Source organism: Ranitomeya imitator, chromosome 6 (genome assembly GCF_032444005.1).
Source record: "Ranitomeya imitator isolate aRanImi1 chromosome 6, aRanImi1.pri, whole genome shotgun sequence".
NCBI classification, from domain to species: domain Eukaryota; kingdom Metazoa; phylum Chordata; class Amphibia; order Anura; family Dendrobatidae; genus Ranitomeya; species Ranitomeya imitator.
The window spans coordinates 488,331,436-488,349,168 of record NC_091287.1 but is presented as its reverse complement, the minus strand read 5'-3'; the positions used below and the strand labels follow the sequence as shown (position 1 = coordinate 488,349,168).

At 45.4% G+C, this 17,733-nt stretch overlaps 1 protein-coding gene across 4 annotated transcripts in view; it reads right to left on the bottom strand.

Annotated features, from left to right (window-relative positions):
• The window catches only part of LOC138642976 (RNA-binding protein 12B-B-like), a 61,876-nt gene that overhangs the window by 42,829 nt on the left and 1,314 nt on the right, over positions 1-17,733 (bottom strand). For all 4 annotated transcript variants that reach the window (XM_069731630.1, XM_069731631.1, XM_069731627.1 and 1 more), the window contains exon 2: positions 13,299-13,347. The gene's annotated coding sequence lies outside the window, so the exon portion shown is untranslated. The remainder of the gene's footprint in view (positions 1-13,298; positions 13,348-17,733) is intronic.

Here is a 17,733-nt window from a genome sequence, read left to right as displayed (position 1 = left end):
TCAGAATACAAGATGATCGGAATTTCACATAGGTACATGCTACAAACATGTGGCGAATACCCCTAATTTTATTTCTTCTGTCACCAAAAAAAACCCATACAATATATTCAGTGTCTTACGTGGTTTCCATCATTTCCTGTTACAGCCAGTAAGTAGACTGCATTTAGCGACCCTTTAAAAGCACGCATCAGACGACACCTGAATGTTCTGCTGCCACGAAACATTTCGCGATGAAACATGGAGGACACACTCATATGGTGACCGGCATTGAACGGGTTAAGAGACCATAAAAGGGGAGGCGATCACCACAGGAAGCTTCTCCATAGATAATCTTGGTGGATCTATATTCTAAATACAAGCATGCTGCAAGGCATGGACGACATTAGACAACCTAATTTAGCATTATGAAGGACTTTGTTCTGCATTTCCCTATGTGAATTTCCAATCATCTTGTATTCTGTTTTCATATATTTTTTTTGTGTGTGTCTATATGATTGGTCTGGTCGACCTCGACCATGTGGTCCTGACAGCATGACATGAAACGCAGACTTACTCATCTTTTCTACATATACAATGATTAAACACGCACAGTCTGAAATGTGTTTGCTACGCTAAAATTCCCTGCGGGGTTGTGACATGATGGTCATATGTCTATACTTACCTAATAAAACTTATTGGTTTCAAGAAGGTCCTGATGCTGGAGCATTTCTTCACATTTTCATGTTTATACATAGTGAGTTTTGCTTCAGTAGGACCACAACTGTACACTTGCTCGTTCATTAAGTGATTAAGGCTGTAGTGGAACAAGTGATTTTTTTAACGACGCTCATTCACGATTATCTTACGGTGTAAAAGCAGCTTTAGGACTGCCGAAGCAAAATATTAAAACCTCCTAAAAGCATGTAAAACTACATTATAGTGATTGTGTATAGACAACCATTAGCTAGGGAGTACAGGAGATGTCAGACTAAGCCACCTACACAGAAAATAAAAAGCAAACCGTCTAAGGCCTCTTTCACACTTCAGTCTTTTGGCGTCAGTCACTACCGACATAGTGACGGATTGACGGATCCGTCACAATTGTTGCGAAAACGGTTCTAACGGATCCGTTTTTTTGACGGATCCGTTACTTGGGGGTTGTCTGGGAGAAGTATCTACTTTTTGGAGCATGCGCAATTGAAAAAACGGATTGGGGCGACGGATCCGCCGAAAAAACGGTTGCGGCGGATCCGTCGCCCATAGGCGCCCATTCTATGGAATGGCGGACGCGACGGATCCGTCGCGATCCGCCATTTCGGGGTTGACAAAAAACGTTCCAATGTCCGTCTATTTTCAGAAAACGTCCGCCAAATGTCGACGGATCCGTCGCATGGCGGATGGAACGGACGACCATCCGTCACTAATGCAAGTCTATGGGAAAATAACGGATCCGTCAAAAAAAATGACGGATCCGTTATTTGAGGAAAATGGCGGTTTTAGACTGACGCCAAATAACTGAAGTGTGAAAGAGGCCTAACTGATCAAAAGAATTTGTAGCATTCTGAGCACATCCGGCGTTTAATAGGGCCTGCGACTAAGGCCTCTTTCACACTTCAGTCTTTTTGTTTCCATCAAAATCTTGTTTTGTGAAAAAACGGATCCAGCAAATGTTGCTGCTGTATCCGTTTTTATTCTCAGACTTGTATTAGCGACGGATTCTGTTTCATCTGTTTGACAGATCCGTCGTAAATTCTGTGTTGGTCGCCCAGAGACAACGGACATAGTAACGCTTTTTGTACAAATCGAAAAATCGGACAGCGAGGGATCCTGCGCTGTCCGTCGTTGTCTATAATGGAAGCCTATGGACCCAGGATTCGTCGCTGACTGTCAAAAGCAGGAATCCAGCGATGGATGCTGTCTTGAAACTGAGCATGTCTGGAAGAATTTCCAGTCAGGGAAATTCTCTCTCGCTCTCTCTTTTTTCACTTATGCAGCATCAATAGTAAAAAGATATAATGTGAATAATAAAAAAAAAAAATCGTGATATTCTTACCTTCCGGCGTCCCCTGCAGCCTTCCCGATGCTGCCGGCAGCTCCCGTTCCCAGTAAAAAAAATAAAAAAAAAAGACAGCGACTGATCCATTTTTTTTTTTAAACTGAGCATGCTCCAATCCAATTAGCCAGATCCGTAAAAAAAAAGGGATCAGTCACATCATGATGTGTGAAAGGGGCCTAAGACGTTCAGGTATACCCTTGTAAGTTTCTCTGGACCGTATGTAAAATTCACTTTGCAAACTAGGAGGCATTTACAGTGTTTGAAATCACTGGAGACAGTACAGAAATGGAAACCACTAAGCCTGTGCAAATTTCTAAGAACACAGTCATGAAGCAGCTGTCTGCTATGTACATTTAAAGGGAATCTGTCAATAGGATCAACCCTACTAAGGCTACTTTCACACTAGCGTCGGATTCGGCCCGTCGCATTGCGTCGGGCCGAGATTCCGACGCTAGCGTTTGATGCGCCGCACAACGGGTGCAGCGGATGCATTTTTCCTGCGCATCCGCTGCCCCATTGTGAGGTGCGGGGAGGTGGGGGCGGAGTTAAAAATAAATCTTTATTTTTATATAGCGCTAACATATTCCGCAGCGCTTTACAGTTTGAACACATTATCATCGCTGTCCCCAATGGGGCTCAATCTAAATTCCCTATCAGTATGTCTTTGGAATGTGGGAGGAAACCGGAGTACCCGGAGGAAACCCACGCAAACACGGAGAGAACATACAAACTCTTTGCAGATATTGTCCTGGGTGGGATTAGAACCCAGGACTCCAGCGCTGCAAGGCTGCTGTGCTAACCACTGCGCCACCGTGCTGCCGGCCACACATGCGCGGTCGGAAAAAGCGGTCCGTCGGCAGCAAAAAACGTTACATTTAACGTTTTTTTGCTCCCGGCGGTCCTCCACGACACAACCGTCGCACGACGGTTGCGACGTGTCGCAATGCGTCGGTAATGTTACTCTATGGGGCAAAAGCGCATCCTGCAAACAACTTTGCAGGATGCGTTTTTTCCCCTAAACGACGCATTGCGACGTATTCCAAAAAAACGCCAGTGTGAAAGTAGCCTAAGCCATCTATATGGTTATGAAGGTCATAGAAAGTTCAATAAAATGATACCTTGATATCAGATTATTGCAGAGAAATCCGTGTTTTCCTTATTTATGTAAATGAGCTGTTAATATCTATGGGCTGAACATAGATCTGCCTGAGAATCAGACTCCAGAGATTATTTTAAGGGGAATCTGTCACCTCCCCAGGCGTTTGTAACTAAAAGAGCCACTTTGTGCCGCACTAATGCTGCATTCTGACAAGGTGGCTCTTTTAGTTCAGGTCCCTGGCACTGCTGAAATAGTTTTTGAAATTTGTCCCTCATACCTCGAAATCGTCTCAAGGGGAAGGGGTTTCCCCATAATCCAGACGCCTCACAGCCGTCACTCAGCCACTGCACGCCGCCTCCTCTTCCTTCATTAGCGTCCCCGGCGCCTGCGCTGTAAGTTCGAAGTGCAGTGCAACTGTGCATGCCCGGGGAAAAAAAAAAAAAAAAAACAGCGCAGGCGCCGGGGACGCTAATGAAGGAAGAGGCGGCGGCGGCACCCGGCACGCAGAGGCCATGATGGATCAGGGGGGAAAGACCTGCCTCCGTGGTGATTTCGAGGCATGAGGGCCAAATTTCAAAATCTATTATTTCAGCAGTGCCCAGAACTAAAAGAGCCACCTGTCAGAATGCTGCATTATACTCTGTGGGGTGGTGGCTGCATTATGCTCTGTGGGGCGGTGGCTGCATTATACTATATGTGGGCTGAATTATACTGTATCGAGGACTATGGGGAATACATACTATATGAAGACCCATGGGGTGCATTATACTATGGGAAGTGAATTGTACTACATGGATGACAATGGTGGTGCATTATACTATATGCAGCACTTGAGGAGTGTATTATGCTATATGGAGGACTGAGGAGTATATTTTAATATATGGAGGACTATGAGGAGTGTATTATACTATATGGAGGACTATGGGAAGTGTATAATACTACCGTATTTTTCGGACTAAAAGACGCACTTTTTCCCCCGGGGAAAAGGGGGGAAATTGGGGGGTGCGTCTAATAGTCGCAATGCAGGCTTACCTAGGTGGCAGAGGTGCGGTGGCAGAGGTGCGGTTGCGGGGGTGTGGCGGCAGAGGAGGCGCAGTAAGCGGGGTCCCTTTCCCCGGTATGGTGATGCAGCAGGCCCGGTATGCAGCAGAGCCGGGTGAATCCTCTTGTTATCGGTGGTGGCTGCCATTTTCCGGAGGCCGCGCGTGCGCAGATGGAGCGCTCTGCTTCCCGGGGCTTCAGGAAAATGGCCGCCGCGATCTCCATCTGCGCACGCGCGGCCTCCCGCGGCCATTTTCCTGAAGCCCCGGGAGCAGAGCGCTTCATCTGCACACGCGCGGCCTCAGGAAGATGGCCGCGCCCACCGATAACAAGAGGATTCACCCGGCTCTGCTGCATCACCATACCGGGGAAAGGGACCCCGCTTCCTGCGCCTCCTCTGCTGCCACACCCCCGCCACCGGACCTCTGCCACCTAGGTAAGCCTGCATGGTACGCCAGGGACCCCTCTCACGCCATACCTCTCACAGCACCTCCTCATCCCAGCACCTCCTCATCCCAGCACCTCCTCATCCCAGCACCTCCTCATCCCAGCACCTCCTCATCCCAGCACCTCCTCATCCCAGCACCTCCTCATCCCAGCACCTCCTCATCCCAGCACCTCCTCATCCCAGCACCTCCTCATCCCAGCACCTTCTCATCCCAGCATCACCCCACCTTGCCTCCTGTGACCCTGCTCTGCCACCGCCATAAGATACTGTAAATTCGGACAATAAGACGGACCCCCATGTTATAAAAAAATCTTTTTTTCTGCAATTTTCACCCCAAATTTGGGGTGCGTCTTATGGTCCGGTGCGTCTTATAGTCCGAAAAATACGGTATATGGAGGACTAAGACGAGTGCATTATACTATATGGGGACTATGGGGCACATTATATTATATGGAGGACTATGGGGTGTGCACTTTACAATATGGAGGACTGTGGTGCACATTATAATATATGGAGGAGTATGGGGTGTACTATACTAAACATGCAAAATGCTGCATATTTATTTGGTGATTGGATTGTTTATGCCGGAATAAAAATCATTGTTCTCAGCAGGACATCGCTTCTTTTATCTCTCTGATCGCTCCTTCACTGTATCTTTTGCTGGTTCCTCCTCTCACCTTCCCCTTACTGTTGGGGTTCCTCAAGGATCAGTCCTAGGCCCCCTCTTCTCTTTGTATACTGCCCCTATTGGACAAACAATCAGTAGATTTGGTTTCCAGTACCATCAATATGCTGACGACACCCAATTATACACTTCTCCTGATCTCACGCCGACCTTTTTAGAAAACACCAGTGATTGTCTTACCGCTGTCTCCAACATCATCTCCTCCCTCTATCTGAACCTGTCAAAAACTGAACTCCTCGTGTTTTCTCCCTCTACTAACCTACCTTTGTCTGACATTGACATCTCCGTGTGCGGTTCCACCATTACTCCAAAGCAACATGCCCGCTACCTTGGGGTCATACTTGATTCCGAGCTTTCATTCACCCCCCACATCCGATCACTGGCTCGCTCTTCTTATCTGCATCTCAAAAACATTTCTAGAATTCGCCCTTTTCTTACTTTTGACTCTGCAAAAACGCTCACTGTTTCACTCATTCATTCTCGTCTGGACTATTGTAACTCTCTACTAATTGGCCTCCCTTTTACCAAACTCTCCCCGCTCCAATCTGTCCTGAATGCTGCAGCCAGGATCATATTCCTCACCAACCGTTACACTGATGCCTCTACCTTGTGCCAGTCATTACACTGGCTACCCATCCACTCCAGAATCCAGTACAAAACTACTACCCTCATCCACAAAGCACTCCATGGCTCAGCACCACCCTACATCTCCTCTCTGGTCTCAGTCTACCACCCTACCCGTGCCCTCCGCCCCGCTAATGACCTCAGGTTAGCATCCTCAATAATCAGAACCTCCCACTCCCGTCTCCAAGACTTTACACGTGCTGCACCGATTCTTTGGAATGCACTACCCAGGTTAATACGATTAATCCCCCATCCCCACAGTTTTAAGCGTGCCCTAAAAACTCATTTGTTCAGATTGGCCTACCGCCTCAACGCATTAACCTATCCCTGTGTGGCCCATTAAAAAAAAAAAAAACAAACTTAAACCATAATCCGGTTCCTCGCATCATGTTCTCATACACTTTATGCAGTTAATAGCCCTCTGTGTCTGTACTGCTACATACTTAGGCAGTTAACTGGTTCATGCAGCTTTACATGAACACCCGAGCCTTACACTATGGCTGGTCCGAATAACTAAAGCAATTGTCACCATCCACCTCTCGTGTCTCCCCTTTTCCTCAGTTTGTAAGCTTGCGAGCAGGGCCCTCATTCCTATTGGTATCTATTTTGCACTGTGATTTGTTACGCTGTAATGTCTATTGTCTGTACAAGTCCCCTCTATAATTTGTAAAGCGCTGTGGAATATGTTGGCGCTATATAAATAAAATTACTATTATTCTAATTAGTATGGCACAAGGTGGCTCTTTTAGTTACAAATGCCTGGGGGGGTGACAGGTTCCCTTTAAATGAAAGATGTTATCAGTGGGAGACATATAGCTCAGGAGATTCTCATGCAGATCTTTGTCCGGCCAATAGAGTTTAACAGCTCATTTGCATATGAGCATGAATTTCTCTAGAAAAGACGTCAGATCTCAGATATAATTTTATACAACTATCTATGACCTATAAGTCTATACAGGATTAATCATACTGAAAGAGTCCTTGAAAGGAACTCTCAGCATAGACAGTTCGAAGTAAGTCTCGCTGCTTCATGGCGGAGCCAATCATTTATATACACCTTCTTACCTGCTTGTTTAACTCCATCCACCTCTGACAGATCTAGCTTCATAGAATAAGACAAGGGTGGAGATAGATGGAAACCAAGCAGGTGGGAAGGTCTATATAAAGTGGTTTGAACAGTTATGCTGTGCACTAAATGACCATTGATCAGAGGTTGTTTGAGAACCTGTTTATACGGGCAGATTGTTCAGTGCGCATCTGCAGCACAATCTATGACAGATCGCTCTGTGAATATAGGCTGCCCTTGTTCTTGGAAGCACAGGCCCTGTTTACACAATGCACTTTTATGGAAACAAAAAGATCAGTTCACCGGACGAATTAAGGTACCGTCACATTTAGCGACGCTGCAGCGATATAGACAACGATGACGATTGCTGCAGCGTCGCTGTTTAGGTCGTTGTGTGGTCGCTGGAGAGCTGTCACACAGACAGCTCTCCAGCGACCAACGATGTCGAGGTCCCCAGGTAACCAGGGTCGCGCTTAGTAACCCGATGTTTACCCTGGTTACCATTGTAAATGTAAAAAAAAAAAAAAACAAACAGTACATACTTACATTCCGGTGTGTCACGTCCCCCGGCTTCAGCTTCCGGGCACTGTATAAGCGCCGGCCGTAAAGCAGAGCGGTGACGTCACCGCTGTGCTCTGCTTTACGGCCGGCGCTGACAGTCAGTGCGGGAAGCTGACGCCGGGGGACGTGACAGACACCGGAATGTAAGTATGTAGTGTTTGTTTTTTTTTTACTTTTACAATGGTAACCAGGGTAAACATCGGGTTACTAAGCGCAGCCCTGCACTTAGTAACCCGATATTTACCCTGGTTACCAGTGAACACATCGCTGGATCGGCGTCACACACGCCGATCCAGCGATGACAGCGGGTGATCAGCGACAAAAAAAAAAAAAGGTCCTGATCATTCCCAGCGACCTCCCAGCAGGGGCCTGAAAGTTGGTCGCTGTCACGCATAACGATTTCGTTAACGATATCGTTACTACGTCACAAAAAGCAACGATATCATTAACGAAATCGTTATGTGTGAAGGTACCTTTAGGCTAGGTTCACATTGTGTCTGCAGACTGTCTAGAGAGCGGAATTGTCAATCTTTCCTAGGAACGCTCATTCATGACAATTATGCAGCGTAAATGAACCTTAAGGCTATGTGCACACGATGCAGATTTAGTGCGGATCCGCAGCTGATTTTTCCGCGCAGAAACGCTGCAAATCCGCACTGTGATTTACAGTACAATGTAAATCAATTGGACAAAAAAAAAAAAAGCTGTGCAGATTGTGTGGAAAAATCCATGCGGAAACGCTGCGGATTTAAAAGTGCATGTCACAATTGTGCAGATCTGCAGCGTTTCTGCACCCTTCCATTATAGAAATCCGCTGTGGTAAAAACCACATAAAATCCGCATCAATTCCGCATAAAAACCGCATAAAATCTGCACCTGCGGTTTCTGCCAGGAGATGAGGATTTTGTGCAGAAAATTCTGCACCCCATTCCGCAACGTGTGCACATAGCCCAAGTCATGTGTTTCACAGTGATTTATTGAGCTCTCACAAACATGTAACAGAACCATACAGACAAAATCATGGGATGTACTGCCCAGCTCCATCACTATATTATCAACAGGCAGACAAACAAATTAACATTCAGAATAACGGGGTAAAATGTACACATTACACATTATGAAATTAGCATAAAACTATTGCAGGCATATTTCCTTATTTGAATTGAAGACATCTACAAAACACCCATATGAAACGTGGAAAGTTAAAAGGCATGCTGAGGAGTCAAATATGCAAGATTTTAGAAAATCATGAAAACAAACAAAAATTTGTCCCACAAAGTATAGTCCATAACTTGTCTGAAACCAATATTGGCTAAATACCTGAAACAGATAAAAAGGTAGAAGAAATCATGAAGAACCATCACCAATAATTAATGCCGGACGCTCCATAGCAGATTACATTGTATGATGAGAACGATGGACACATCGGCTTGATCGAACAAAGCGCTGCGGCTTGTATTATAATAACAAAAAGCACAACTCAGATGAGCACACTGGCTGGACTAGCCGCAGGTCTCCTGACCCGACTCAACAGCCTCATGAGAAAAAAGAGGCTATTAAGTTCTGGACAGGAGACCCACGACCAGTGCAGAAATAACAGTTAGTATAAAAAAGAAATGTTACACTGGCCTTACTCCCACCCCATTCTATAAAGGGAATTAGACCCGCAGCTTCTTCCATACTTCTGCCCACCACAGGACAGGTATTCCCATCTTAGTAATGAATGGCTGCGATGCAAATATCCTTTGAACCCCTTACCGACATCAGGCGTAATAGTACGCCAATGTGGATATCTCTCCCTTTGATGGGGCCTCAGGCGGTGAGCCCATCTCTTTCCGGGGACATGTCAGCTGTTTTGAACAGCTGACATGTGCCCGCAATAGCCGCGGGTGGAATCGCGATCCACCCGCAACTTAACTAGAGTTTGACAGCAGTATTCAAATGGCACTTCCAGCAATCGCGCCAGAAATCCGCACACCGGTGACCTGCGTCACCGGTGTGTTGGTACGGCAACCCAAGGTCTCCTGAAGAACTCTATGGTTGTCAGTACCGGATTGCTGTGAGCACCACCCAGTCATCGGCACACATAGCAAGTCAGCAACTCTACTACATAATGGCAATCTGACCACCACCTCTATGTAGCAGAGCCGATCGAGTTGTGCCAGCTTCTAGTCTTCTATGGAGACTATTAAAGCATGGTAAAATATAAAATATATATATATTTTACATACACACTCGTTCAAATCACCCCCCTTTTGCCCCATTAAAAAATAAAATCAAACGTATACATATTTGGCATTACCGCGGTCAGAATTGCCCGATCAATAAAGAAAAGATTTAACCTGATCGCTAAACGGCATAATGAGGAAAAAAGTAAAACCGCCAAAATTACGTTTTTTGGTCGCGACGAATAAAAGATAGTGTCTGAACCAAAATGGTATTATTAATTAAAAACGTCAGCTTGGCGAGGAAAAAAAATAGGCCCTCGACTAACCTGAGATCACTAAAAATGGAGACGCTACAGGTATCGGAAAATGGCACAATTTTTTTTATTTTTTTAAACTAAGTTTGGAATTTTTTTTCACCACTTAAAGGGAATCTGTCACCCCAAAAATCATATATGAGCTAAGGCCACCGGCATCAGTGGCTTAGCTACAGCATTCTGTAATGCTGTAGATAAGCCCCTGATGTAACCTGAAAGGTAAGAAAAACAGGGTAGATTATACTCGCCTAGGGGCGGTCCGGCACCTCCCATCTTCACACGAGGATGTCCTCTTCTTGTCTTCCTGCGGCAGCTCCAGCATACTTTGTCTGCCCGGTTGAGGGCAGAGCAAAGTACTGCAGTGCGCAGGCAAAGGTCAGAGAGGCCCAGCGCCTGCGCACTGAAGTACTTTGCTCTGCCCTCAACAGGGCAGACAAAGTACGCCTGCGCTGGAGCAGGAAGACAAGAAGAGGACGTCATCGTATGAAGATAGGAGGCGCTGGACCGCGACGCCCATCGGACCCGGACCGCCCCTGGGTGAGCATAATCTAACCTGTTTTTCTTACCTTTCAGGATACATCGGGGGCTTATCTACAGTATTACAGAATGCTGTAGATAAGCCCCTGATGCCAGTGGCCTTAGCTCATATATGATTTTTGGGGTGACAGATTCCCTCTTAAGATAAAAGAAAATGACATGGTAAAATGGTTATCAAATCAAAATTTCTTCACTTCCCCTTTAGCAATTTTTGTGTAATTTTGTTTTGCAACTGTTTGTAGCTTCTCCTTGTCTGCAGCATTTGTGGACTGTAAACCACTTCCTGTCCCCTAGGAGATTCAAGCTGTAGATTATTTGCATTAGCTTGTTCAACCTCCCTCATCTTCAATGAGTGTGTCCCACCCAGTGTATCCCACAGTGTTTCTCCCTCTCTCACTGCACCTGTAATGGACTGTCCCCAGACCTCCCATCCCAAGAGCTGTGGAACTGCAGGTCAGCACAGAGGATGCCCAAGAAGATCAAAGCCTTGAACATTTTTACTGACTAAAACAAGATGTACATTTAACAGTTGCTATTGTGACTGTGTTTTCACTGGTAGATCTCTCAAAGGGGGTTTTCCCACCAAAGTTAATTTGAATGAACAATTTAATCAATAGATCTTGGAATAATAACGTCCACAATTGCAAGTGTTCACATAAAATGTTCCTGTGCCGAGATAATCTTATAAATGTATCCCTGCTGTGTACTGTGTAATGGCCGTGTCCGACCGTGCAGGAACAGTCTGATCATACCACATCTACTGGGCAGGAATACAAAAGAGTTTCTTTGAGGTAAAACAAGTTTTTAAACAGGCAGTGAAATGTTTTTTTCCTTACAGATACAAGCAGCTGTGATCTCCTGCTGTAATGTCTGTATACTTTTTCCCCACCTGTCCAGATGTGGTATGATCAGACCATGTTCCTGCATGGTCAGACACAGCCATTACACAGTACACCGCAGGGACACATTTATAAGATTATTTCAGCATAGTGACATTTTTAAACACATCCAACGGTGGAAATTATTATTCCAAGATCTATTAATTAAAATGTACTTTGTGTGAAAACTATTTAGGTACCGTATTTTTCAGACTATAAAAGACGCATTTAGGCTATGTGCACACGTTGCAGATTAGGCTTAGGAATTTCTGGTACGGATTCTGCCTCTCCTGGCAGAAAACGCACCTGCGGAGTTGTCGCATTTTTTGTGCGGTTCCGCAGCGTTTTTGCTGTGTTTTTTACCCCTGCGGTTTTCTATATAGGAATGGGTACAAAAACGCTGCAGATTCACAAAAAAGTAGTGACATGCTACTTCTTTTAAACCGCAGCGTTTCCGCAGCGGATTTTCCGCAAAGTGTGCACAGCTTTTTTTTTTCTCATTGATTTACATTGTACTGTAAATCATTTGCGGATCTGCTGCGTTTCTGCACCGCAAAAAACGCTGCGGATCCGCACAGAATCCGCAACGTGTGCACATACCCTTATAGCGTGTGGGGGAGCGTCAGCAGTGGACGCGCGGGTCACAAGAGGTAGGAGCTAGCAGCTGTGGCTAACATTTGTACCGGCTGTCAAAAGAAAATGAATATTCACTACTCCCTATGCCCATAATCCCTCCCACCTCTACGCACTGAAGCCGGCGCCGAGAGCTGGGAGTGACAATGGGCATGTGGAGCAGTGAATATTCATCTTTAAAAGCAGGCACACTGGTAGCTGCAGACTTCCTGCAGCACCTGGACGACGTGTACCCACCATTAAAGAGAATGAATATTCACTGCTCTCCAGACCCATGGGAGTGAAGAGCAGTGAATATTCATTCTCCTTAATTGCAAGCACACGTGATCACCCAGCAGCTGCAGAAAGCCAGCTGCTGCGGCTAACAGTGTGCCTGATATTAAAGAGAAAAATGAATATTCACTGCTCTCCACTCACATAGGAAAGGGGAGAAGTGAATATTCCAGCATCTGACCTCTGCTTGTAAGCAGCACATGACATCACTGCCATGCGCTGCTTACAAGCCGCAATCAGCTGCTGGCATCAGAACAGGACACTGTGAGGAAGTGGAGATAAGGCAAGTAGAATGGTTTAGATTTCTTTTTATGTGTGCAGCATGATGAGGGCTATGTATGCCAGGACAAGGATGGAGGAGGCCTTGAAAAATGATTTTAAAATCCGAAATGTTGGACTACTGAAATGTATGTTCAGTAAATGCACTCAATACTTGGTCGGGGCTCATTTTGAATCAATTACTGCATCAATGCGGCGTGGCATGGAGGCGATCAGCCTGTGGCAATGCTGAGGACTTGGCACCTGTCCACACTGCCAGAAGTACCAATGCCTGGCTTAAAAACAACAGTATTGGGCTATTTTCAAACTTGCGTTGTGTGACGTACGTCGCAATGCGTCGTTTTGTGGAAAAAACGCATCCTGCAAAGTTGCCTGCAGGATGCGGTTTTTTCTCCATAGACTTGCATTAGCGACACATGGCCACACGTCGCATCCGTCATGCGACGGATGCGTCGTATTTTGGCGGACCGTCGGCACAAAATAAAGTTACATGTAAAGTTTTTTGTGCGTCGCATCTGCCATTTTCGACAGCGCATGCGCGGCCAAAACTCCGGCCCCTCCCCCTCGGACATTACAGTGGGGCAGGGGATGCGTTGAAAAACTGCATCCGCTGCCCCCTCATTTTTTTGATAGACTACATGCCAACAAATACCTTACCTGTACGATATCACTGGCAGCCTTTTGCTAGTTATGTTTGTACAAGAACCTGCAAATGCAAAAAAAAGAAGAAAAAAAAAAAAAAGGTCAAATGAATCACATGCACAGAAAAAAATCCCATAAACTTAAACATAATTACATATATAATAAATGCCATTAAAAAAAGAAAATTGAAACCACAAAATTCAAGACGTCTGGGAGGTCAGGAGTGAGGTAAGCATTAGTATATTAAAAAAAAAGCAAAAAAGAAACAACTAATGCTCACTTCTTCGGCTACCCACTACTCAACACCCTCCAGTGGGCAGTAAACAGTATGTAGCCAAAGAGGTCATAAGATATTAGGTTTTCTTTTTTGTGTGTGCCTTGTGCCAACTTAATTACAGACCTATTTACCGGTAGTTCGCAACCCAGGTACTGCCTGTATTAGTCTATCCCTGCCCATTACTACTGTAATCCACTGACATACAAGGTATCAATTATTGAGCAGCATAAATAATATGGCAGGTGTGCACTATAATCTGAAGACATCCCATATTCATTACCTACATAAAAGGATACTCAAAACTTATCTTTTTATATGGGATCTGTGTTTTTAAAATGTAGATGCCCAGGAGACCCATTATAGTTCTTTTATACCAATGGGTTCGCCACTTTTTTTGTTTAAACTTAAAATGGTTACTGCACAATGACAACTCCACCTTTAAATTCTATATTCCCCCTTGTAAATAAAAATATCCTGAGCTCGCCTCACTATTATTGGCATCATAGGCGCCCAAGGCTTGCATGACATTATGTCACGTGAGCCCTGAGGCCAACATTAGGCTGCGGTGCCCTCACTTTCTTTGGATGTCTGGGGAGGTGTGAGCAGTGCAGCCCATTAGCCGCACAGCTTATATGGCATAACAATGTCACATTAGCCTTGGGAGACCCAGCACCAACACCAGTGGAATGGCACCGATACGGACAAAAGCCTAAAGTATTTTAAAAAGGGAAATAAAATAATAACCATGGCACGTTTAACCCCGCTCTGGACCCGGCAGTCAGGTGTTTTTTTTATCGTACAAACGGTTTAAACAATGGTAAAATATTTTCTGGTTCCGATATTCAAGTGGTGTTTGCGTCTTATTTTCATATGTATCCAAGCAAAAAAAAGTGTATCCAGCGTAGAAGGAACAGTGACAAACGTTTCTGCAATATTTAATGAATCCAATAATGTTACATGTATAGACAAAAATGTAACCCCTCCGCCTTAAATCTACACTTTTTCAAGTTGAACACTTCTATTTTTGCTTGGATACAGCTGTGCTTAGTCTGGACTGAACTACTTCCATGCTGGAGCGTCTGAAACGGCCGTCATAGTGGTGAGCTGAAATTTATATTTTTTGTTTTCCTATGTGGGTCGCCAATTAGAAATGTAGTGTAGTTTTTCTGATTTGCCATGTCGTTCCTCATGTGCAGGACCTTAGGTATCCATGGTTACGTCCACTGATATAGTGACCGCTAGTTGCTAGCGGTCATAACCATGGATACCTAAGGTCCTGCAATGCCTGAACATGAAGACAGACATAGTGAATCAGAATAACTATACATTTCTATTTGGAGATATTTGCTAATATTATTATTACACCTACTGCATATTGGGATAGGATCTTGGCGATAGGAATACCCCTTTAAGTTTCTGTTCTCCCATTTTTTTATTTTTAATAACCATAAAGGACCTCTAAAAACCTATTTAAAAAATTGTTCCCCTTTGTGCAAAAAATAAAAGTGCTTTCACATTGTGTTCTGTGTCCCCATTGGGGCATACGTCCAAATTCCCAGCAAAACATGTCCTGACGGGGCCATAGAATAATGGTGATGGTAGAGCAAATATGCACTCTGCCACACATCATTTTCGGGAGTGTCCACCTCCTGTAGGCGTGCACTCCTGAAAAAGATGCAAGACAGAGGGCATGCTCGGTCTGCTGTCACCAGTACAGCCTATGGCCCCGTCAGCACAGGCGTCCGGACCGCTTTACAGGGGATTTCAGACATTCTCTGACGAGGAGACAGAACGCAGTGTGAAAGCATGCTTACTGTTATAAATCAGAAGCTTTTTCTTTTCCTTCCAGCAGCCAAGGGCTTTCAGTCAGAGGAGTGTCGGCGCAGCTTCAGTCACTTATTGCTCAGTACATAATGGACGGGGGCTGTAAACATATTGCTTCACAGGCTCCCCGGCATGGCGCTCTGTTGAGGGCAGAGCAAAGTACTGCAGCGTGCAGGCGCCGGGAAAGGTCAGAGAAGCCCAGCGCCTGAACACTGCAGTACTTTACTCTGCCCTCAACAGGACAAAGAAGTACGCCTGGGCAGGAGCGCCATGCCGGGGAGCCATGAAGAAGCAGGAGGGCAGCGTCCCAAGAAGATGGGAGGCACCGTACCTGCGACACCCATTGGACCGGACTCTGCCCACCGGGTGAGTATAATAAAACTTATTTTTCATATCTTGCCGGTCAGATCAGGGGCTTATCTATAGCGTTATAGAATGCTATATATCAGCCCTAACAGGCAGTGGCCACATCTTATATCGGCCAACACAGCTGACAGGTTCGCTTTAAGTGCTAGTGCTTGAAAAGAACCAATAGATGTTTTGCACTAGCTATGAGCCTAAACAATCCAATAGGCATTACTTATTACCACTTGGTGTAGTCCGCTAGTAAAGCCACACTGATTATTACTTATTGCCACCTAGTTGTTAACATGAGTAGTAATACCATTTAATATGGACTGGCCACTTCTAGGTAACCTGATTTTATTACCTGTCAGACACAGGCATGGTAGCTGGTGTATCAGTCATCTAAATTGAGTTACCAACTCCCAACGGTCTATCTATAAGTGGCTGAATTCAGATCATTGCCTACCAGTCATTTCCACAGTCATACTAGTGAATATCATTAATGCTCCCATAGGGTGCTTATTTTTGGTCCCATCTCAAATACCATAAAGTGCACTTTGGCCCTTATATTTTAGATATTTTGTGCACCAACACACTTCACTACACTAGCTCATGCTAGGTAAAAGTCAGCAGCCATTATCACTACTAATGAGGGCTTTGCACGAGCAGCGTCATCGCCGCTTATGCAAAACTAGCATGTGCACCGCTCATTTGAGCAGCATGACCCATCTCTGAAGCTGGGTGGTCGCTTTGTGGCTTCAGAGGCGCACTGTGCATGTCCAGAGGTCCAGAAGATAGCTTCCGGTCATGTACGGTGCGCACCTCTGAAGCCGGGAAGCGTATACCTACTTCACAGATGCTGCTGAAATGAGCGGCGCGCACGTGCTAGATTTGCGTAAGTGGCGAGTGGGCAGCTCATGCAGATTATGTGATCACACCCACAGGGGCATGGAAACAGAGCTGGTGGCAATATAAAGGCTTTAAAAAACAAAAACCCTCATTTCACCAGAAACATGTTATACAGAGCTGGTTAGGCAGGGCATTCATTGATACATAAGTGAATGCTGCTGGGTTGGAGGGCATGGGGTCCAGATAGATTCCCTTTAATATCCTCCCAGCCTTCTGTGCCGCAGCCGCACAGCATTACCCTGCTGATTGACCCCGTAACTGCCAGTTAATATTTTGGGGCATGACAAGTTCCCTCCAAAGTCTATGGGCGATCTAGAAGTAGTTAAGAAGGGGCTGTCCCAGTAATGATGCATGTATTTCAGACTAAATGTCATTTTGACAATTGGACTTCGGGAAAACATTGCTCTTTTTTGCCTTACAGAGCGTTTCCAGCACATCCATATCTAAAGGGCTTGTCCAATCCAAATCGATAAGTCTCCAATCACTGTGTGACTACGGACCTACGAATCCCCCCCCAGCGCACGGACTGTGGCAATTTGCCAGTTTACGACCAGTGACCACTGGTCAGTCGCGTCACTAGACTGGGTGCAGCCTTTCGCCATACAAGTGTATGGAGAGCGAGGTCGCGCCCACTGGCCAGATGTAGGTATAAGGCTGGGTTCACATTGCATTAATGGCAATGTGCTGATGGCATCCGTTACATAGCAGCACGGTGGCTCAGTGGATAGCATTGCAGTGCTGGGAGTCCTGGGTTCTAATCCCACCCTGGACACAATCTGCAAGGAGTTTGTATGTTCTCTCCGTGTTTGCATGGGTTTCCTCCAGGTTCTCCGGTTTCCTCCCACATTCCAAAGACATACTGATAGGGAATTTATATTGTGAGCCTCATCGGGGAGAGCGATGATAATGTGTGCGCTGTAAAGCGCTGCGGAATATGTTAGCGCTATATAAAAATAAAGATTATTATGTAACAGATCCGTTAGCGCACCCATTAACTGTCATTATGTATCCCATCGCTAATGCATGTCATAATCGGCATGTGTTAGTGATGTTCCGTCATTCTGCAGCGTTTTCGGGTCCGTCACCACTAGCACA